The 22,906-nt window shown below is 39.5% G+C and overlaps 1 protein-coding gene and 1 long non-coding RNA gene across 3 annotated transcripts in view; one reads left to right on the top strand and one right to left on the bottom strand.

Annotated features, from left to right (window-relative positions):
• WWP1 (WW domain containing E3 ubiquitin protein ligase 1) overlaps positions 1-4,468 on the bottom strand; it is a 62,004-nt gene extending 57,536 nt beyond the window's left edge. For both annotated transcript variants that reach the window (XM_052786732.1, XM_052786734.1), the window contains exon 1: positions 3,987-4,468. The gene's annotated coding sequence lies outside the window, so the exon portion shown is untranslated. The remainder of the gene's footprint in view (positions 1-3,986) is intronic.
• A 14,226-nt stretch (positions 4,469-18,694) lies between these two features.
• Positions 18,695-22,906, top strand: part of LOC128142312 (uncharacterized) — a 61,182-nt gene continuing 56,970 nt past the window's right edge. Inside the window, exon 1 of the long non-coding RNA XR_008235345.1 lies at positions 18,695-19,370. This is a non-coding gene — a long non-coding RNA (uncharacterized LOC128142312). The remainder of the gene's footprint in view (positions 19,371-22,906) is intronic.

The raw sequence follows: 22,906 nt of genomic DNA, 5'->3' as shown, positions 1-22,906 counted from the left end.
GTACATTAGATTACAAACTTACACAATCCTCAACATTGACTAAGGGGAGAGGGAATTAAAAAAAAATTATGTTTGCCATATATCTGCTGCTACAGAACCACAGCAGTATAGAATCATGCAAACCTGCAATGTTTAATTGCTTCATACTACATACCACATGTGTAGTAGTTACTAAGACCTACATGTAACACAAGCATAAAGGTTTCCCTGACATGCTAAGAAATTAAAAAAAAAAAACCCACAACCAAAAAAACCATAGTATTCTCCCAGGTAAATAATTCTGACATACTGCAACTACTCAGAGAGCTAATAGCTTCCCTGGAATCTCCAGTGTGCCTCTGTAAAGCAACACTACACTTGCAAAACAGATCTAAATTTCAGTATGCTCCTGGTTAAACTATTAGGTCTTCAAACAGAGCAAAAACATATCCCAAAAAGCAGCAATTAGAACTTTCCACTCAGAGAAAGCAATTAAAAACAAAAACACCCTCTTAAAAGGTACTGTAGCAACTTTCAGCAAAAACCATGCCATGCCACTGTTCTACAGGAAAAAAAAGAGGGTGCACCACTCATAAGACCTGTTCTCTTCTACAAGCCTTTGGAATGCCTCTTCTGGACACTCCAGCCATATAGTTTTCCTTCAAGAAAACAGAGGTGAGATCTCCAATACTTCCAATGGTCCTTACCTATGACTATTTTACGTCACTACAGGAGAACATCAGCAGTTTATGATAAATCTGAACACCTACAGAGAAAGAAAGTGGCCTACTGATGCAATGAAAACAAACTTTTAAAGGAAGACCTGGATGCAACCAACTCCTATTGTCTGCATTTGTACACAGACCAAAGCAATACAGAAGAATGTCGCTATACATTGCTTAACTCAGAATTCAAAGGAAGAGTTCGGCAGTTCTGGTTTACAAGTTTCATAAGGACAGCAAAAAATAACAGGATTTTGGTTAATCTGACACTACCATAGAAACTGGGGAACCCTATCCCAATTTACACACCCTCATACAGGAAGGCACACTGGAGCAGCTTTCCTACTGACTTTGAGTCATATGCAATTGATGCAGAGCTAGAGAACCTTTTTTTTTTTTTTTTAATTGAGGTGAATGTTACACTGTGCAGAAGCAGGTAAGAGCAGTACTAACCTAGCTTAAAAGATACGACATTTTTATCAGTAGCTTCACTCCTCTTCAGTCTTTACGAAAGAGTCATTTTAACCAAGTTAAAAGTAACTTCCAAGAATCACTTAAGCATAGCTTGCTGCAAGCACGTTTTTGGTTTTGTCTACCACCACCCATTCCCTCTCCAAGCCTTCTCACTTCGTTATGTGCATTTCATCCAACTAAATTCTAGGATGAACTTGGGTTTTTGGGGGGGATTTGGGTTGTGGCATTTTTAAGCTAACAAGTGTTTGCTCTAAGTGCATAAATAGTAGCCATTTTCAATTAACAAACGTGGCTTAGGTCATGATTTTTCAATTATGGAACCTTAGTTTTCAAATCTAGTGTTTTAATGGCATAGGAATACTGAAGCATGAAGAAACTCAATGCAATACCAACTTCCTGTCACAGATCCTTACCCCCGACTCTTCTTTGTGTCCAAAACCCAGGAGAAATCTCTTTCCCCACACACATTCTTTAAAAGAAAAAAGAGGAAAGGGAGTAGAAATTCCAACTTATCAAAATTTCCAACTTCATGTGGAAAGATAAGAAGGAAAATGAAAAGCAATAGAACTTAGCAGACATTCCTCCTTCTTCCAAGGGTTCCACAGCCTCAGGAAAAGAGGTTGGCTCTGAACTGTCAGTATTGCCAAGATTTAAGAAGCACCTGTAGACAGGTGATTATTTAAACTTTATTGCCAACCCTTTAACAAAAACAGACAGGCTGACTTACAATGTTTTGTTCACCGATGTTTAGCCACAAATGTAAATTATTTTTCCAACAAAAATAATCCATATCCTTTTGGTAACAAGGTGTCCAATGCCAAGAGGTTAAATCAGTCCCAGGTATGTAAAATTGCTTTCATGTTTTCAAGTAAAATTATGTATTTAAGGGAAGTATTCTACAGTGTCATTGGAAAGAGACTACTGATAGTGGTAGAGTTACTCAAGCTAGAAGCATTTATAGGATCAGACCTTTAAAATATAGCTCAAAATACACACCAAAGAGATGACAAAAGGATTCTAAACCCACAGTTTCACAAGCAAGATCAGCTGAAAGTATTTCTAGTTGCCACATTTGAACGCATCTTTGTCAAGAGTCCAGATTAACTGTGCTTTTACAACTGTAAAATTTTTCTCAAAAGGATGAAAAATCCTTTAAACTTCTTTCTACGCAAAATTTCTTTAATCTTTATTAGTATTAAAATCAATGAGAAATAATAATTCAGTTTATACCTTGACTAACACGGAGTCAGATAAGGCAGCATATAAAATTAAAAAAAAAAAAAAGGCCAGTCCAAGTTAGTGAAGTATTATCACAGCCCACCAATAATGTTTGTTCCTACATCACAAAGGGATTAAACCAGAATACGAATTTTAAGGGGAGACTCTTATTACTATGAAGGCCACATTGTCTCTCATGTGTATGACCATATACAATCCAGCCACCTGCAGTCAGTGACAGTATCACCTAGTAAGCCAGTGTTATTAAACTTGCATAACCTGGGGGTTTTTTAATGCAAAATATCCTGATGACTTTCTATATGACACAGGTGCCATGTGAAAATATGACTGAAATATGAAAACCTCTTTTTACAGTTTCACCCAAACATCGAAGAGCTCCCATTAAAATAATTAGATAGTAGTGTGTTGAAGTCCTTTTCTCTCTTTGATGGACCGTTTAAACATTATAGACCTGGAAGCAGAGCTAGATCATTCTAGTTAAACTGGGATAAGAACTGGTATTGTTCTGAAAATAAGACAACTACAAATAAAGCCAAGTAAATAAACACACTTAGTTGTAACGTTTTGCCACAACATAAACAAAGATAAATGACATAAATAGGTCTTTTGAGGTCTCGAATACACACAGTCTGCTCAGCAAAACATACATTAAGAGGACGCAGAGAGACTAGCAGACACATATAACTTGAGCAGTAACCGTAACGACTTCCCACCATGCTGTGCCCCCTCCTCTTGAGGGGAGGCACACTACGGATATCGTGTGAGGGGAGACAGCAGCTCATTGTAGAGGGGAAAACGGCTCTTCACCTCCTCCCTCCCCAGTTTCACCAAAGGAAGGTGAACTGAAACGTAACAATATCGTTCTCCTCTGCTTTCATCCCGTAGATAAGCCAGCGAGGGCCGGCCGTGGAACTACCTCACTGACTCCCAGTCACTAATGCCTCTCGCAATCCACTCAGCGTTGACACAGGTCGGGACTCAGCCCTCAGTCACCCTCACTCGAAAGGCCGTAGACGGGAATAAACAAGGTTATTCGCCTGACACCAGACACCAGCGACACTCCCCCTCTCCTTCCCCCCCGCCCCATACCTCCACAAGCTCACCCAAGTACCGACCCTCCCTCCCCTTGCCAGGTGTGGGCCAGGAGGCCCTCAGCCCTGCCCAGACATGAGCCAGGGCGGGAGACGGCAGAGAAACACAGCAACCCTCCAGTCACCGAATGGGGGCATCGAAAGGGGAGAAGCAACAGCCGCCCCCCCACCGGGAGGGCCCGAGGGATGCGACGAGTTGAAGTGCCGGAAAGGAGAGACCGAGACCTTACTACAGCTCCCTTCGCCATTTTAGCCCCCACGCCCATTCCCCCCTTCCCCGCCCCTCGGTGACAGGGGCAGCTCGCACCCCTCCAGAGCCCACCCCCCTGTCCTCGCCGCCCCCCCTCCCTTCCCCACGGCTGAACGGCGGCGAAGAAGAGCGAGAAAAACGGCAGCCGTTTTTCTCCTCAGGTCGGTCGGGCTCTGCCGGGCCAGACCGCAAAGCGAGACGGCTGCGGCACAGCCTGTTTTGTTTCCTTACCGTGGCTCGCAGCCTCACAGCTGCTGCCGCCTCCTCCTTCTCCTTCCTCCCACCTTTCTTCTTCTTCTTTTTCTCCTCCTCGCCGCCGCGGCGGCTCCTCACCCCTCCGCGCCGCGCTCCGCCGCCGCCGCCGCGCAGAATGATGCCATCTCACAGCAGCATCGGCGGCTCCTGCACAACAATCCCCCTCCCGCCGCGGCCGCCCCTGTTCCTGCTGCTGCCGCCGCCGCCGCTCCCGCCGCCGCGCGCCCCCAACGGCCGAGCCAGCCTCGTGCGCGCGCGCCGGGCACGGGCAGCAGGAACTTGTGGAGGGGCCGCTGCCGGCGCTCGGGCGGGAGGGCCCAGTCGGAACCAAGTAGTGCGCAGCGGCGGTGGGAGGGAAAAAGGCGAGCCCACACCGAGGCTCTTCAAAGGGGACAAGGCTGATTCCTAGCGCCTGCCCCGGGCTGAACCAACTTGGGTGCTGCGGCGGGGAGAGGAGCCGAGCGGACTGAATCAACCTCTGCGAAGGCAGGGGAGGAGGGGCCGGGCTCCAGCGCCGGGGTGCCGTCCGCGGGGGGGAGCGTGCTTGGGCAGGATAAGGAAGGCTTTTGTGAGTCACTGCTCCCCCCGAGAAAGCTCCTCGGCGGCGCCGAGAGCCAGCACACCCCGGTGGTGTACGAGCGATAAAGACGGGGGTGTCTTCTCCAGCCGCCTCCCTCCGCGGGCTACGCAGGCAGGGCGGGCGCTCGCGCCCCGCCGGCAGGCTGCGCCGCGGCCGTGGCCGTCGCCCCGTTTCGGAGCCAGCGGCATCCGCCCGGCTGCTCCCCTTCCTCGACCGCCTGACCTCTTCTCCCTCTCCGAGTAACTTACGCTTCCCTGTAGGCGGGAGGGCGGACGGAGGTGGAGGAGCGGCAGTTCCGCGCAGCCCGGGACGGCGGCGGAGCGGCAGCCGGCCGGGGTGCGGGGGGCCCGCGGTGGCCGCCTGGTCGCGGGGCGGGCTGCCTTCGACCCCGGCGACACCTTGAGGGCCGTCCCCGGCCGGGCAAGGGCCCGGTTGTCGTCAGCCACCGGTAAAAAAGGCACAGATTGACAAACCTGAAAGGACTTCTGTGTGGAAACGTGCGAGGCTGAAGTTGTGTCTTGCATTGAAGAGTAAGGAAGCTTTAGCTTCGTACCGTACAACGTAATGCTGTGGAGGCAACGTTAGCGTGAGCTTTTGGGCATAAACGAGGCCTTTGAGTGGTTGTCTCGGAAGGTCCAGTGCCACTGTTAGTTGAAAGGAACAAAAGCTTGCAGTATGAGACCCTGAAGCAACTTACAGCAAAGCCTGGTATTTTGTCGTTCTTAAAAAAAACAACATGAGGGCCAGCAATCTGATTTGGGCACGTAAATTCCTTCAGGAAAGAAAAGGGAAGATCTTAAAAATACTACTTTCCAACCTACTCATTCTTCGTAGAAAATGTATAGGAAAACCACAAAGTTTGGAAAAGAAAAAACGTTACATACAGTTCGACTTTAAAAAGTATCTTAGACTAGACTTTTCTAAAAGAAAACAACGCTAGTTTTCTCTTAACTGGTAATACTAGTGCAAGTGACTGAAAACTGTGGTAGTTGGAGTATTTGCACGCACGGAACATGCAAACTGTACAAACAATACATCGTGGGCAGTAAGGCTAGCTGTTTGCAATGAGCAACCTAATTAATCCATCTGATTTGCAGAATTCAAGAAATACTGTTTTCTGTACATCAACGAAAGCTTACATTTAAAGAAAACTACAGTCCTGCTTTTGTTCTGAGATTGTCCAAAGTTGGGTACTTACTTGCTCCAAGGGACTACTTTTACAAACCTTTGGTAGCACTTCCAGAGTCTCCTAGTAAGCTCCATCTCTCTTTCCCGCTTGGTCATTTGTTTGTTTTTCAGATGTAAAGCAATCTAATTGAAATTGAGAGAAAAAAATACCTGTACCTTTAGGTAGGAACACTTTTTAATGGGGAGAAAATTGTATTTAGGAACTTTCCACTGGAGGCAGCATTATATTCCCAGCAGCAAAGGGCAGGTAAATGTGTAAATGGCAATATTTCTATCTCTGCTCTTTGCATAAGCTATTAATTTCTCTACTTCCAGGCTTTGCTTGTTACTAATATCAGTAATCTGATACTGGTACTTCATGAAAAGTATGAGCATTATTTCTTAATAGATGATATGTGTAAAATTGCTAAGTGCTGCTTTCTTGCCTTATGAAGTATGAAAAGTGTGTAGTGACTTGAAACAATCCTCTATACACAAGTTACGGGCTTCTCTGGCTTGCCTCCTCCCTGTTTCAAAACAAGCTTTGTCATACATTTGTCTCACCCTGGGGAACAGTGACATTCCAAGTATTATTCCCTCTTAAAAGACATTTGATACACTTATGAACGCAAAATGTCGCAAGTTTGTTAATGTCACAAGTTTGGTTTTAAATGTCTTATAAAACCTCAAGATTCTTGCATTTTTCCAACTACTGTTAGGGCAGTAGGTAATAAATAATTATGTAGTGGTTAGAAGCCATACATTGAAAACTTGCTGAAAATATTTAAGTTATACTTGAGTTATACTCGTTAAGTATCTGAAAAAGTACAAACACAGTTTTCTTTATTTTGCAGATAACCACCTTTATTTTTTTTTCTGCTGTGCTGTGGCTAGTAAAGATTACAGATTCTATCATACAGTGCTGAAGGCTAGGAGGAATTAATGTAGGTTCGGTTGCCGCATTGCTTCAGAGCTTTGTTCTTTACAGGGTTGAAATACACTGTTAACCTCAGGTTAAGGTCTCATAAGCCACTAAACTTATCAAAACATAAATCAACTAAAGTTGGAACTTTGCAAAAGAGTCTGCATGAAGATTTATTTTAAATAAATATAAAAGTAGCTTCTGTACGCAGTATTCCTGAGATAGTCATTTATGAGCCTATTGGAAGTTTTTAACAGCATCTCCTTGGGTGTATTTCTGACATTTTTTTCCTTTTTTCCTTGCAAAGTAAGGAGAGTTTTGGAGAACTCAGATTCAGAATAGATACCTATAAAATAGGCTGCAGAATACCCTGGGGTTTTCCTTAGATATTAATAGATCGTTTCTGGCATGGTTGAATAATGTACATTTGATAAGCACGGATTTTAGGATGGGCTTTTGCATAATCTAGGTTATAGAAGACTAGAGTGTCCACTGGCCGGAGTTTTACCTTTCCTTTTCAGTGTATGTTTTTGCTGTTGTTACTGCACGCAGAGGATTTGCAGTGAGCACTGCTAGCCTTTAATTGGAAGGTCTATGTGAGTGGCAGTAGTTTTGCTCAAACTCTACTTCCGGAGAGCTCTTCTAGAACTTAATATGAAGTGAACCAGTAAAACTGTAAATTAATGTCTCCTGTAGCACATAAAATTACTATACAATACCATCTATTTGCATTTCTGCTCTTTAATTTCTCAAATGTCTTAGGAAAGCCTTATGTTAAACTATAATTCCCTCATGCTACAGAATAGTTTAAAAAATTCTATAGAAAAGTAAAAGTGAAGTGTAATAATTCACTTCCTTAACAGTAATGCAGTAGTAAAGGATGAGGCTGAAACCAAATCTTTCTGCCTGTAATAGATTCAAATACACGCTGATTTCGCCTGAGCAAAGGCGTGCAGAACTAGTCTGTGTATATGTGTGGTTTCTCTTGTTTGAAATGAGCAAAGTTATATAACACAAGTCTTAAATACAAGTGGTTAGGTTGGTTGCTTATGCAGCCCTAATCTTCCAACTGCGAAAAATCCAAAAAGCAGTATGTACTCAGAGTAGAGGGAAGATTTCTCTGGTAATTGTTATTTTTCACATGGAGATTTAATATTACAAAACTCATACAGAGTAAGAAAACTTTTGGATAAGTTTCTTTGGACCATATTAAAAAAAAAGCATTTAGGCACCTGAAATGTGTTTTAGGTAGAACTTAAATTCTACCTTAAAGAGCACAAGCCACAAAACCCTGTAGATGTAGTCACCCAAGCCTGCCAGTGGATGTACTCGGTGTCCATAAGCATGTGCAGTGGGCACCTGATGTCTTCATTGCAGCAAAAGAACTACTGCTTGACTTATGCCTGTTTTGTTTGGGGTCCAGACAGTGGGTAGTATATCATCTGAAATCCATGGAGGGCTGAATCAGGCATAGTTAAGGTTATATCCAGTACACAAAACATTTGGAATCAATACAAAGTACAGAAGTTGTGTTAAGGACAGAAGCAGAGGGAAACACAGTAGCAGTGATCACTGGGCCTACAGTATCATAATGATTAGAGAACTTGAGACCTAGAAAACCTGCATTCTGTGCCTTGCTAAACTCAAACCAATCTCTCCTCTCAAGGCAGACTATGACCAATGAGTGCTGTCTGATTTGGGATCAGGATTATCCCTACTGTGCCAGCTCTGTGCAGCTTTACAAAGGCACACTGAAGTAGTGCAAGAAAGTATTGCCGGACAACTCAGCAATTAGGGAACATAGCTAGAACAGCTGGAAAGTTTTAGTTTCTGGTCCTTCTTCCCAACAGTGTTCAGACATTTTAACCAATGGCTTTTCAATGCACAATATTGGCTCCTGTTCCAGGACAATAAACACTCCCTATAACAACTGAATATCTGCACTGTTGGCATTCGGTCAGAGTCTCCTCATATTTCTCTCTCCAATTCCATGATTATTATGTTCTGAAAGCAGACTGAGTATAGTTATGCCTATGTTTTATTTATATACATATATATGTTTGTGTCTGTAAAACTAGAGCTTAAATATATATTGCCATTACAAAATATCTTACCTATATGATAAGTAAGGGGCAGGGGTTTGTCCTTCTGGTGGTATATGGTTTATTGATGTTATACTTAAAGTAGAATCCTACTGTAGTCATTTTTTCACTGCCTGTAATTTAAAGTCTCTAGTTTTACAGTGATTAAGGAACTTGGGTACTGCACCTTCCAGTTATTTACTGTCTCATATTTCCTCCCATCTCTCAGAGGTATGCATTCGTTGCTTCTCATTTAAGATATGAGATATGGATTCTACTATTATGTATGCAACATTTGACACAATAAGGTTCTAGTCTGTAATATGAGGTTTTTTGCATATGTAGCAGTGTAAATAATATATAACAGTAATCACCTCGGGCACATTTAATTTAACTCGACGCTTAGCAAGAATTTGGTGTCTGATTGCACTAAAATGATTAGGGTTTTTTAAGCAGCATTGTGGAGAAATTAAAAAGTGACAAATTCCAAAGACTTGACTCCAGTTAGTAGAAATCAGTAAAATTGGTTGCCTCGTGTTTTAGACATTATTAGTTTCTTTATCTATAGATTTGGAATTATAAGGAGAATCTTTTTCCTATGCCTTTTTCCTAGATCAAAAAGTGTTAATTCAAAAGTTGTAACTTTAAAGGATAAGTGAATGATTGAGAGACGTAAAAACCATTGATTTTCATCTACAGTTCCATAAAATGTATTTTCCTGTGTACAAACATCTTCCAAAATGGCTCTGTGTTTTGAGAATACAATTATTTCATTACCTTGACATTGTCGTCTTTTCAGATCTGTTATTCATCATTGAGGTGCTGGTTAATCAGCAATGAATTTATTACTTTTTCATGTAAACCTACAGGTTTGTGTGCAGAATCCTAAAAATCTATGAAAACAACTTGTCAAAGTGTTGTTGTTTCTGGTGGGCTATCTCTTAGTGGCACAGGATGTAAGACTTCATTTGTGGGGGGAAAAAAAAAATTACAAACCAGTATGTCTCATCTCTTGTAATGAACACAAACATTTCCTTTAAGTCTGGTACTGCAAGGTCTTCTCTAAACTCAGAAAACTCAGGTTTTATGTGAACATACTGGAATGTATTTGAAAGGCGGACAAAGCGTAGTTATCTTTTTATCAAGTACTGTTTTTACACTGAAAATAGTGTGAAATGTATTAATGTAAATTCACTTCTCTCTTGAAATTGTAGCAGATAAATGTTGAGCCACTGTTTGAAGTCTCTTGCTTCATACAGGGTTACTGTTTCAAAGCATGCCTACACTTCTGGCTTGGAAGTGGGGCTCAGATAGGGTGAGGTTGGGAGCAGATAGTAAGTAGGCTGGGTATGGCTTAGATGTCTGAGGAGACAGAGTACAGAGACAGGTAATGGAGAATGAGGGACTCTGGTCCTAGCATATGAGAGTAAGTGGTATGCAACAGAAGAGTGTGGGAGCATAGCAGTTCAGTTTGGGGCTGAAAGAAGGAAGAGAATAAGATTGTCCAGAAGGCATCAGGTATGGGGAGGGCATTTAAGGGGAGGGGAATGGTTTGTCTTGTTCTGTTCGTATTTCTGTAGCAAGATTTTGTATTTTTTTCTCCCCAATAAATGGAAAATGAGTTTTGGAAAAGAAAATCAGAGTATGGTAAATTATTTTAGCCTCATTTTGTGTGGAAGCAAGATACGTGTTTACTGAGTGTGTGTTCAGTGACCAATTACCCCTACATCTCCATAACTTTTTTGAGTTCAGTGGCCAACTTCAAATATGTCTTACAAAGACTGATAAATTCTTACAAACTTTGAGAAAATAGATGGCAGAGTATAGTAGAAAGCTTCTGTAAATGTCCCCTGGAAGGGCTACAGACAAAGAAAAAGCTACATCGTTAAATTGCACACTATTAACCACTGGAGAATGGGGAGCAGGGAGAGAAAGAGTAAACAATAAGCCAGCCAGCCCTTATAAATGCCTGCCATAAGAGAAGGCTTCAGTTGGAGTTTGCATTCTTAGGCACCACAGTCAATCAACCATGAAAAACAAATCTTTAAGAGACCAAGCTTCATTAGTTCCAGTACTCACTGAGTGATGTGATTTAATTGCAGCACCACCTAAAGCAATGCTGTGCAGCCCATAGTCTGCAGATAATTGATGGTCAATAAAATATCAAAAGGGAGCTCAAAAAGCAAGTCAAAACCAGAAATTCCTGCACAGCCATATTCTCCCATACATACAAGCAAAATGGAAGAGGAGAATACAAATTGGGATAAATTTTTAATCTTTATTTGTCTCTAAAAGAAGGCCATTGTGACTACTTCGGCACGGTAAGCACAAGATGGTCTCTGAGTTTGTTTTTCTTCCAGAGGTCAAGTGTTCCTTCAATTAAAAAGGTTGAGAAATGTAGTGGTCTAGAGACCACAATCAGAGAATCAAGGCTCTGGTTGTTGTAAGAGACCATATGTCCTTTTTCCTTTATTGCCCTATTTAGGTAGTGTAACTGAAAATGCTTGAGTGGATGTAATTTGTGTTCGTCCTTTGTGAGAGCATGGCCTAAGTGAACCAGAGCAGCCATCAGTTTGAGCTGCAAGTTACTCTTGTCTTTTCTTGATACTTCTATGAGCATTAATCAGAAAAACTAAGAAATCCGAATCTTCAACTTTGTATGTTCTGAGACTTAACCATCTATTTTTTCTCTTAACATTACAGTGGTTGTTAGAATGTTCATGATGAGAGCTGAGAGCTCTGTCTTCCTTTCATATAGAATATATGCATATTGCATTTCTGTGCAGAACTCTTGCCATGACTTTCTTTTATTCTAAGGAAAAACACAGATCTTGAACCTCAGCTTTCTCCTGACCTGCCTCTCTGACCTTTCTTGGATTCTTACCTGCAGGCCTTTTTTTCTCAAGTCCTAGTACTTCTTTTTGTCTCTGAAAATCCTCTCTTCTTTTCCTGAACTGGAGATAAGAATTAGACCATGGTACTATATGTATATCAGTAAATAAAATAGACTCACAAATCCATGCATGTGTTTTAACAACTTGTTAGTTAAAGGTTTTTTTGTCAGGTATTTACAGTATAGTACTGTTTTGTTTCTTTATGTATAATTCCAATGTTTAATGTAAGTTAAATGTATTTCAATTTTAAGGCAATACACATCCTTGGTAGAACATAATAATCTTGGTGAACGGTTCCTTCCATGACTATTTAAACTGTTAATAGGAATAGACTGGAGAATGTTTAACTTTGCCACTTTTGATTTTCTTATTATTCTCTTTTTTAATGCAGCTATGAGACATTGTCCCCAGATTGTTATTAAAGTTTGACTAGCAATTTGTGCATGTTGTATATTTTAAAATGAGATATAAAAATTATACTTATGTATACTTAATTTGCTATTTAGAATCTTCTAGGCACAAAAGGGAGTAATAATATTTTTAATTTGTTATTTTTAAAACTTCTTTTTTCTTATGACTTATACAGGAGTGTTTTAACCAATTAAATATTAATATGGATCAACACTTGCATGATCACTGTGGAAATCAGTGTCCTGTTGCTCTTTAAAAGCACTTAAAAATACATTGCAGTTTTTCTTCCACATTCTGCACATTCAATTTAACATGTAAAATTTTAGCACAAATCTGATGGAATAACAAAAGACACATTTGAAATAGAGCTGCTTTTCCGCTTTCTTTTGTCTTCTGCATTCACCTAGATGACATCTGTAGCTTTGGTGGGCCTGTTTGTGACATGGTCACTAAAATATTGGCGATGTCACAAGCAATTCAATGAAATCTAAGTCAGTATTTCCTGCTGTAGTCTCAGCTGTTTGCAGTAGAGTGGAGGGAAGTGAGCTTCTACTGTGAGTGAAAGCCCATGACTTTTAGTTCAAAAAATACAGGTTTTTCCATAGGTCTTTCTCTGTCTGATGTAAGACTTTTAAGAAGAGGCTTAGTTCAGAATTTTCAAGTGTATAGATTCCTGTATGCAAAGGTATGTGGAAGATATATGTGGGAGATAAGCTCAAATAGATTCGTTTTCTTGTGTTTTTAAAGGGTGAGTCCTATCTTGCACATCTCTGTGTATGAACTGTAGGCGTCTCCTTTGGCTCTCTACCAAGCACTGAGTGAATTACAGAACTGACGTGAGATACTGTGCACAAAAACTCTGCTTTATGACTATGGCCTCAGGGATGGTTCCTATTTTGAGAAAATAGTACTACCCATCAGCTTTCTTATATTCACTGGGTGGTAGGTAGGAGAAAAACGAAAGCAAGGTTGAAAGGAGAAAGGTGGAGGAAGATGGATTGTTTTGAATAACAGAAATCAGCAAGATTAATGTCCGTATACATTATTACTATTACTATTGCTCCTGCTAACAATTCTAACTATTCCTGAGGGAGAAACAATATATAGCATATGGCAATGAAACATACACCACCATAGTTCTTTTTAAGGTGTGTTATTTTTCCTCTCTAGAATTAAAAGACAAATACTGCTTTGGTATACATGAAGGAATGATTAACTAGAGGGAGTAGTATTTACATGGATTTTGTTAAATTTAACAAGTGTGTTACCTACAAAAAAATAATAATTTTGTAACCCCAAAGACATGACTCATTTTCAGCCCTTTTCCAAAAAATTACTAGGAAAAAAGGTATATTGACTGATGTAACTTTGCAGACAGTTGATTACTGTATTTAAGTCTGCACAATGTTCAAAAATGGTTTTCCAGCAATATCCAGTGATGTTTCTTGATGTTTCTTCCAGTAAAATAACAGTTTATTTGAAAATGTTGAAGCATTCTAAATTGTGTTGAATACCTATAATAATATAAAAATGTCAGTCAATAATATAAAAATGTCAAGACCAAGTTCCCTAATGATATAGATTTTATTATGAATTAAATGAAAAAGTACATTTAGGAGGAGAGGGTTAACTTGCATTTCTCAAATGTAAGTCTTATTTTCTCCCCTCTCTCCCAAGATGTATCACATTAACTTTGTTAAGGAGCATGCTAGCCTTGCCATATTCAGGGAAGTCACAGACCAATTTTGTTGATTTGTCTTGGGATACAAGTTTATTTTCATATTTATTTTATGAAAGTGAAATGCAAAGAAAATGAGAGAGAAGTTAACAAAAGTGGAATTCAATGAAACAAGAGGGGTAAAAGATTCATATAGCAGCAAAGTGAGAACTCTCATGATCTTGGATACGTAATTTTTTTTAATGGTAACTTGCCTTGCATCTGAGTGATTTTACACACTCCTGAAGGTTCAAGGTCAGTCATTATTTGAAAGGGAAATGGTAAGAAAAGCAGAAGGAAGTGTAGATATTTCTGTGTAAGTAATATCCCTTCTAAGGCAGAGATAATCCAGAGTTATTCTGAAATAGTTTGCTCATAGCAAACAACTGTTTGGACTTTCTGCAAAGCTATGGCAATCTGTTCTTGTTCAATTACATTAGCCTCTTGGTTGTAATTGAATCAGATTTCTTTCCTAAAATGTTATGCATAAGAGAGTGATCCATATACTTAGCCTTTGCTGTTTCCAAGGTATTACTTTTATTTTTTCAGCAGCTGTGCCTGCTGCACTACCAGTGGCCAAACAACAAACACAAGACTTGGACAACAGCTAAGATGTTGTAATTGCATTTTCAGTCAGTCTGGATTACACTGTAATGGAGATGAGAAAGCATTTTCTTTTAAAAAGCAAAGCTTGAATGTACAGGTTTAGTGTAAAAATTACAAATCGTTTATAATTAAAAGGATTCTAAAGTTCCGCTGTCATTTTTAATATACTGAAATACCTGCAAATAAGTAATTGATAACAAGACTGAACTGCAAGCAATATTTTTTTTATTGCAACCAACATAACTGACAAAGCTGGATAGGCTCCAGTCAGAAGACTCAAGTCAAATGATCTTTGTGAAGGAGTTTAATTTTGTAATCATTAGTTAGTGGAGTTGACTCTTTGTCCCATGATGGTCAGTTATTAAAATCTCTTCTGGTCTTTAGCATTGTCCATATTTCACTTAAGAAAGGGCAGTTTTCTTGTACTGCTGGCCTGGATGGTCTGTGCGAGTTTAATACATTATTTTTCTGCATGGTTTAATGCAAAATCTGCCATCTAAAATTCCAAAATATTTATTTTTTGTTGTTGTTTTTCTCTTACAATTAAAAAAACCTTCTGGAAATCACTGTTAGGAGATTGTGGAGCAAATGTAAAGTGGATCAGGGAAAGTCACTGTTTGGAGAGTTTTTCCATTGAGTTCAGTCATTCACATACTGAGGAAAAGAACTGACTTAGATCTTGCCAGTAAACTGACTGGTTATAATTTCTCTCATGTATGTAATCCACTCGATGGCATGAAATGTTGACAATTTTCTGAAGATTTCTCTAAGGAGTTATCAAGATGTGCAGCAATAGTGGTTTTTTAAATTTTGCTTTTAATACAAAATTAGTTTATTCTGATTTTTTTTTTTCCTTCTGTGTTTTTGCCAGAGGACTCATTTTCTAACTAATGTAGTTCTGTCTGACAAGGTAGTATAATTCCTGAGCATCTAGCTTTCAGAAGCCAGCGAGGCTTTCAAAAGCCAGAGAGGTTAGTTTAGTTTAAATTCATCAAGTCTTATACCTTCATTGTTTTACACACATTTCTAAGTTCACTTTTACCCAATGCTCTCTTTGAGAGAGTAAGGGCATGAAATATGATAAATTTAATTTTTCATTGCTTTTGGATGGGAGTAAGACACTTACAGCTTGGAAGCAGGTCATTCATTAATTTCATGTGGCTTGCAGCCTGGAAGAAAGTGGGAACAAGATACTGTATTAATGTGGCAAAAAGCAACCCCAGTTGTGTTTGCTATTATTGATAATGATAACTGATGTCTTTGTATAGGCCATAAATACCTGAATATCTTATGTAGGGAGGAGGTAAAAATTCTTTGCTATTGTTTTAAGAAGACAAAAAAGGTGTTTCAATTTTTGCTGCACAACTTAAGTTTCATCTTGACAAAAGTTTTTTTGCCACAGAACAAGTGTTTTTTTCAGCTTAGCAATAACTTTACTGTTGTCTGGTCTTCTTTCTGAGATAGGATCCCTTCACTATTGAGTATTTTCTTATATTAAGAATCTAAGACCATGCCTGACTGTGAAGGGCAGGAGTGCAGCTATATCATTCACCATGAATGTATACACATATGCATGACCATTTCAAACTGTCAAAATTCCCATTAAGTTGGTGGATCCCCTTTGTAAAAGGGAACTGATAGATTATTTTCTGAAATTTCGGTATTATTTATGTCAGGATTCATAAATTACTGTGTTACAGGTAGAGAAGCCATTGAGCTGAGTGTGAACATCATTTTTCTTAGCCAAGGAGAAACTGCACCCAAAGACATTTGGACAAAATATGACTTGGTGTGCACTACTGCTTATCTTGTAAAAATCATCCTATTGCAGCTAGTATTAACTTTGTATATGTTAGCAGATGCCTCCTGAAAAAACAGCTTTTTTTTCCTCAGATTCAGACACATTACTTGAGATAAATACAATACTGTCTTCAGCAAAATTTCTATAAAGTTGGACAGTTTGGAACTGGTATCAGAGTACCATTAGATTATGTCATTTTACTTTTTCCAGTTTATGACAGGTTTTGGTATTGGTCTGTATGTTTCTGTATTTCTGATTTCATAGAGACAGACTGTCTAACTGTTTTTCTTTCAGTGGAATTAGATCATTATCCCCATTCTGGGTGCTGTGTGACTTCGCCAGAATATTTGCTCTTTCTGTGACTTCAAATACTGTCTGAGTAATGATCCGACTTTGTTTACCAGCATCTTTGAGCAGGTGATAGAACTCTTTTGGGAGACTTGAATTTCCAAAAGGTTTTATTTATCTTTCTTTCTGCTTATATCGTGTACTTTGTAAGTGCACAAACTGAAATGTTTTGAAACAGTTTTTAATAATCATCATTCTCATTAATGTGCCTGGTGCTGTGCCCAAAACTAATCTTAATTGGTGCACTTCAGAAGATGTGTACTAATTGGAAAGAGTCCAGAGCAAACCAAGAGATTTTATCAGACATCTAGAAAATGTGATCTACAAGGAAAGACTGAGTTTGTTTAGGTTGTTTAGCACAACGAAAGAGAAAACAAAGTCTTTTCAGGGTAGTTATTCTTTGATGATAATTTGACGTACTCTTAGGGGGGTGAACTATGCATTATTGGTAAGATAATTTGGGAAATAAATCTTTTAAAAAGAATCCTCTGATGGAAATGCTGGGCTAGGACTTGAGAAATGTGTGCTCAGTTCTTGTCTTTTTTGCCAAAGTGGCCTTGGGAAATCACTCTCTCCTTTGATCCGCCAGCACTAACGTGTTAATATTTTTCCACTCTGTGTTGTTTATAGGGCTTAAACCAATTAGGACTTTGGCACTGAAAACAGAACTCTGGCATGCTTGGAGCTTTTGATTCTAAAATTGCTCCAAGCAAGCCATGTTCAGCCTCTGACTGTTCAAAATGTCTAAATTCACCTGTCATTTGATTTCAAAATTTTCCGGTTGGTTTGCTGGATTTCTGCCTGTCTTTTGCCCAGCATTGTCTCAGTCTGAACAAGCTAGTGACTATGTCTTGCTTAAACTCGCTTAGGAGCAGGAACTGGTGCAACTCCAAGTTATTTCCTGTCATGCAGAGTCACTCTGTACATCTGCAAGAAGTCTAGAGACCTAAAATCTGCTCGTTTCAGGGCCCACTTTCATCTGGTTTCCAGTGTCTCAGACTTGCAAGTTCATGCCTTAAAATTATGCTGGTTAGGACATTTCATTGAGCCTGGGTTGTTCAGCCAAAACTATTTCAGCTCTTTCACTGTTGACTATAGATAAAGAAGTGGTTCTGGCAGCAGAGACCAACCCCAAGATCTCCCTGCTGAGGGATTTAATTGATAAGTTAATGTAGTTGTTGGCATCTATACCTAGAGCAGCCTCCTGTTCCAGAATTGGATAGCCCACTTATGCTCCTGAGAAGTATAGCTGTGCTCTGTGCTTAGCATTTGCTGTTGATTGGCAATATACACCTCTTTGCTCAGTGTGCAGGATCCATTTTGAGTTGTTTAAGCTGTCCAGACAGTACCTGTTAATGTCAGGGCACCCTGTGAAGTGGCCGTGTACCTGGCAGTCTTTCAGTTTTTAACTCTTAGATTATGTACTCTGAGGGTGGGTGAAGGGACTCATTAACGTGATTAAGACCTATAGGCATTGTAATACAAATTAAAACATACCTACATACCTCACCTATTTTGTAAGTAAAATCAAAGAGTAGAATGTATTTAAAAGCTTCTACATTTTAATTGCTATCACTTCATTAGAGTACAAGTGAGCATTGTTTGGTAAATATGTTTTGTCTGCAGCATTTCTGAGGCTGATTACTCATATGGAACTGTATTATCACTTTTATTCCCTAAGAGCAAAAAGCCTAAGTAGAAGAAAAAATGTTGCAGTAGTTTAAACCTGTTAGAAGGCAGAGACCTGGGTCAACTTGGTCCTCTTATCATTCTCCTCAGATGGTATATACCCCGTATTATCAATCTCAACATTTAAACAAAAGCAGCAGCTGGCTAAAACTAAACCTAACTGTGATTAAGGTAATGCTGATCATGGTTGTACATGCATGGATCCTGTATCTCCTTGGTTGTTGTCGCTACTTTAAAGTCCTGTTCCCACCCTTCCCGGTGCGTGTAGCCATAGTTACGACTAACTGCAGTAAACTCTTCAGCATGAGGGGTTTTGCTTAAAAATACTCTGGGATATTAAACCATATCTGTGTATTTCATACCCAAAAATGAGGGTCTGTCTTCTGTTCTGAGCTGCCATTTAAAAAATTTAATTGTCTGTTATTTCTCATAAAATGGAAATTCACTGCTTGTCCTGCTGCCAAGAAACCATAGAAACATAGTTTGCCTAGTGATCTGTACTGTTTAACTCTCCGGTAGGGGCAAATCATGTCTGATACCACTCATTGGGTGATATTTAAGAACAATATGGATCTTCCCATAGCAATGATTTTCTTTTGGAGTTGCAAGTCCTGGCTGTCAATAAAGGGGCTTTTGAGATTAATCCTGTATGCAGTTCCTTAAGGAGATAGCAGACATTTTTTTTTTCATTCCTGAGATCATTAGAGCAGCACATGGACTACTTAATGTAATTCCAGTCAATAACACCCATTAGTAAACCACTCTTCCCACCTTCAGTTGGCTTTGTGTTTGATTCTAGTATTTACACTGGGTTTATAACCCTAGAGTTTAAATATCCCACTCCTAAAAATGCATATGCCATCCATAAAGTTGTTCCAATGGATATGGAATACAGCAGCTTGCATCCTGAGTAATACTTACAAGAAAGAACTTTCTAGTTTCTTGATTTCCTGTTCGCTATCCGTTTTCCTGCTAGGTCTCAAATCCAGTTCAGGGCTGTAGAGTTCACAGTACTCCGAGTTCTTGAATGAATAGTTGCATTCTGGTTTAGTAACTCAATTTTTTTTTGCAGTTAGTTCCAAGAAATGTGGAGCTGCCCACTTCAAGGATAAGACTGGATGGCTAGATGGAATGTTTGTTCAAGGTCCGGCCTACACCTCTTGGAGACCTGTGCAATGAAACATTTAATTTGCTGAGAGACATTTAGATAAAATAGCATTTAGTGTATGTGATTAGAAGGAGTATGTCTGATTGAAAAGGCCGGCATTTTGATCAGTGAGTTAATACTTTTGGCAAGGGTTTGTTTTAATGCAAAATTTGGCTTGTGCTTTGGCAAGGATAAAGTCCTGAGAGATTAAGGTAAACTACAAATGATAACTTACTTGTCATGATTCAATAGCAAGGACTGATCTAAAAACCATAGGAGGAAAAAGCTACACAGGTAGGATTACATTTACACGGATTGCCTCTGTTTCATGGTGGAGCTTGTAAACTGTTACTGCTATTTTTAAGAGAAAAACATTGAAGCTCACACCTTTAAGTGAAAGACCCTTTGCATTAGAATGATAGAAATAAGGCTTTGATATGGAAGTCATGACATGATTTTATGCAGTCACTTTTACTAGCATGCTTTAATAGCAGTGGCTTTCACTGGTTTCAGTGGCTTTCACTGTTCAGTTTCTGCATACTTATATTGAGCAAAATGAGGATGGTTCATGCAGCTGGCTCCCGAAATACTAAATTGAATAGGTCTGTTTAATCAGTCAGATGGTCAAACCTCTGAACCCGAACTGAAATGCACCTACTCAGAAGTGCTCTAATTGTAGACCATGAAGACCAGAGAGAGTAGTGATAATAGTGTTGGCAGAACTTCACAGTTACTGTCTCCTGACAATGAGGAGTGGTAGAGAAACGTGCTCAAAGAAATTGATAGTATCAGTAATGGTTCTAATGGTTCTAAAAAAATGTTATCTTCTTTAGGCAGCTGCTCAGTGCTTTGTGACCTGTGCTGGGCAGAGTGACCATGCTGGTTAACTACCTAGCACAGTAGTTCTCAGCATCCTGGCTGCTGCAGGACGCTGTACAGCAGCCTACCACACTGGGCAGCTCTAAGGATAGGTTCAGGTTTTTCTCATAAACCTTGGATATACAGCTCACACAAACACAGCAATTTATTCACCCCGGAGGTTCTAACCCTGCTCCCACTGAATTCAGTAAGAGCATTGTCATTTTTTGCCATAAGAGCAGATTAGTGGGCTATTACCTACAGTAGCTTTTACTGTGTGTATTTATATGCTTTTGTTAAATCATTTGTTATTTTTTTTGTGCCATAAACGATATTATAACATATTGTTTAGAGTAATTCGGAATTTGTTTGTGGTTTTCATACATCTATGAAAGTCATAATATTTGCTAAAAATAAACTTCATCTGTTTTATTTTGGCTCCTTAGGCTTCTGCACATTTGTAACAGTGTTAGTACTCCCTCTTCATGTAACAGATGATAGATAAAACACTTCAGTTTTGTAACGGTTATGATGGTTCAATTCTATCTTTTGCTAAAATATATACATATTTCATTAAGCCATTTCTGTCAAAGCTTTGGTTGAGAGGGGAGATTTTTTAAAAGAGTAATTTCAGCTTTTTGAATTTTTAAAATTTCTTTACTAAGGGCAGACAATATGTGGCCTCCTTGTCTTTGTTTCTTGGTGTGTCCAGATGAGGGACAGCTTTTGTCCCCAAACTCTGCCATACTCAAGCTTGTTTCAGTTTTTTGGTTAATACAGTCAGAGGTTGTAAACAACACTGGTATAGGGCTCAGCTGAACTTGCCTGAAGTATTGTTATAGGTATAAAGAATTTTTATGAGTTTAGATCAGGCCTGTAATTATTTGAGTGCTCTAATTTGCCTCTTTTGCTGTATGGTATGAAGAGAATGATCTAAATCAGTTTAGTTGAAAATGCAAAAAGTGTCCTTTGCGTTATTTGACTTTAATGGATTTTATTACAATTTTTTAAAATGTTTTAATTGTCATGTTAAATGAAGCAACATTTTTTAATGTGTTCTAGATTGATTTACCCAGTGTTGGCTCTCTCAATTTCTAGCTGGTGTGTGATTCAGTAGAAAATTTTGTAGTTGATGCGCGCGCGTGTGTGTGTGTGTGTGCTGGCTTTGGCTGGGATAGAGTTAATTTTCTTCATAGTAGCTGGTATGGGGCTAGTGGTTTTGGATTTGTGCTGAAAACAGTGTTGATTGGTAACACAGAGATGTTTTCGTTACTGCTCAGCAGTGCTTACACAGAGCCAAGGACTTTTCTGCTTCTCGTCCCACCCCACCAGCGAGGAGGCTGGGGGGCACAAGAAGTTGGGAGGGGACACAGCTGGGACAGCTGACCCCAACTGACCACAGGGATATGCCAGACCACATGACGTCATGCTCAGCAATAAATGCTGGAGGAAAGAAGGAGGAAGGGAGGATGTTCGGAGTGATGGTGTTTGTCTTCCCAAGTAATTGTTACATGTGATGGAACCCTGCTTTCCTGGAGATGGCTGAACACCTGCCTGCCGATGGGAAGTAGTGAATGAATTTTTTATTTTGCTTTGCTTGTGCATGAGACTTTTGCTTTACCTATTAAACTGTCTTTATCTCAACCCATGAGTTTTCTCACTTTTACCCTTCCGATTCTCTGCCCCATCCCACTGGGGAGGAGTGAGTGAGTGAGTGAGCGGCGGTGGGGTGCTTTGTTGCCAGCTGGGATTAAACCACAACAGTGTGTGTACATGCATGTGCATATAACAATATGGCATGAAAGACAAACAGTATATACGTTTTCAATATAAGACTAATGAGATTAGAATATTTCGTTTTTCTAGATTGGAAAACAAGAAAATATGGCCATTATCTTATCAAGGACTTTGCAACTTCTAACTGCTCCTTTTCAAACTCAGTCTGAATTGCTGTTACATGTTTTAAGTAGCAAGTCAGAACATGTAGTGAACTTCCATAGATTATATTTTTGTTAAGTAATGCTTAAAAGCATTGCTGAGTTCCCTGGAACCCTGTGCCTGCGCAACAGAACTCAGTGAGGGTTTCACTGGCTGTCCAGAAGCTGACATAGATGAACGCATAGCAACTTGGGCTGAGTGTGAAAGCGGGCACGTACGTCAAAGTTGTAAGGCCCTTTGTGTGGAAATGACCATTTTCTTCCATTTTAAAAATATAACAATTAGTTTCACCTTCTTAGTATTTTCTTGATAATAAATAACCTATGCTGTTTTGTATGGTATTTTCCTCTTAAACTTCACTGCTACATGCCAGTATTAAGACAACAAAAAAAGATTTCAGCGAGCTTTTTAAAATGCTGGTGACAACAGATTCCACTATGCCCAAGGGTGAGAGCCACCCCTGGGTATGTCATCTGATGGCAGACAATAATTGCAAGACAGAGTAAAAAAAAAAATTAACAGAAATTCTGCAATAATCACCTCCTTATGAGACTGTATTTTTTAATCTTTTTTAAGGTTAGCGCTTCAGGCCTGTGTCTTCCAAAAGACTGAGAACTTTGAAGTTTCATTTTAACAGATGAGTTATGCTATAAAAATGGCATCTGTCAGTAGGCTTGTGACTTGCATTTATTGCAGTTATCTGTTGCATACTTTCAGAGCAATTAGTTTTTCTTCTT

The sequence above is a fragment of the Harpia harpyja genome, chromosome 5, assembly GCF_026419915.1.
Source record: "Harpia harpyja isolate bHarHar1 chromosome 5, bHarHar1 primary haplotype, whole genome shotgun sequence".
Lineage (NCBI taxonomy): Eukaryota > Metazoa > Chordata > Aves > Accipitriformes > Accipitridae > Harpia > Harpia harpyja.
The sequence above is the reverse complement of the archived record's forward strand: the minus strand, read 5'-3'. Positions and strand labels throughout refer to the sequence as shown.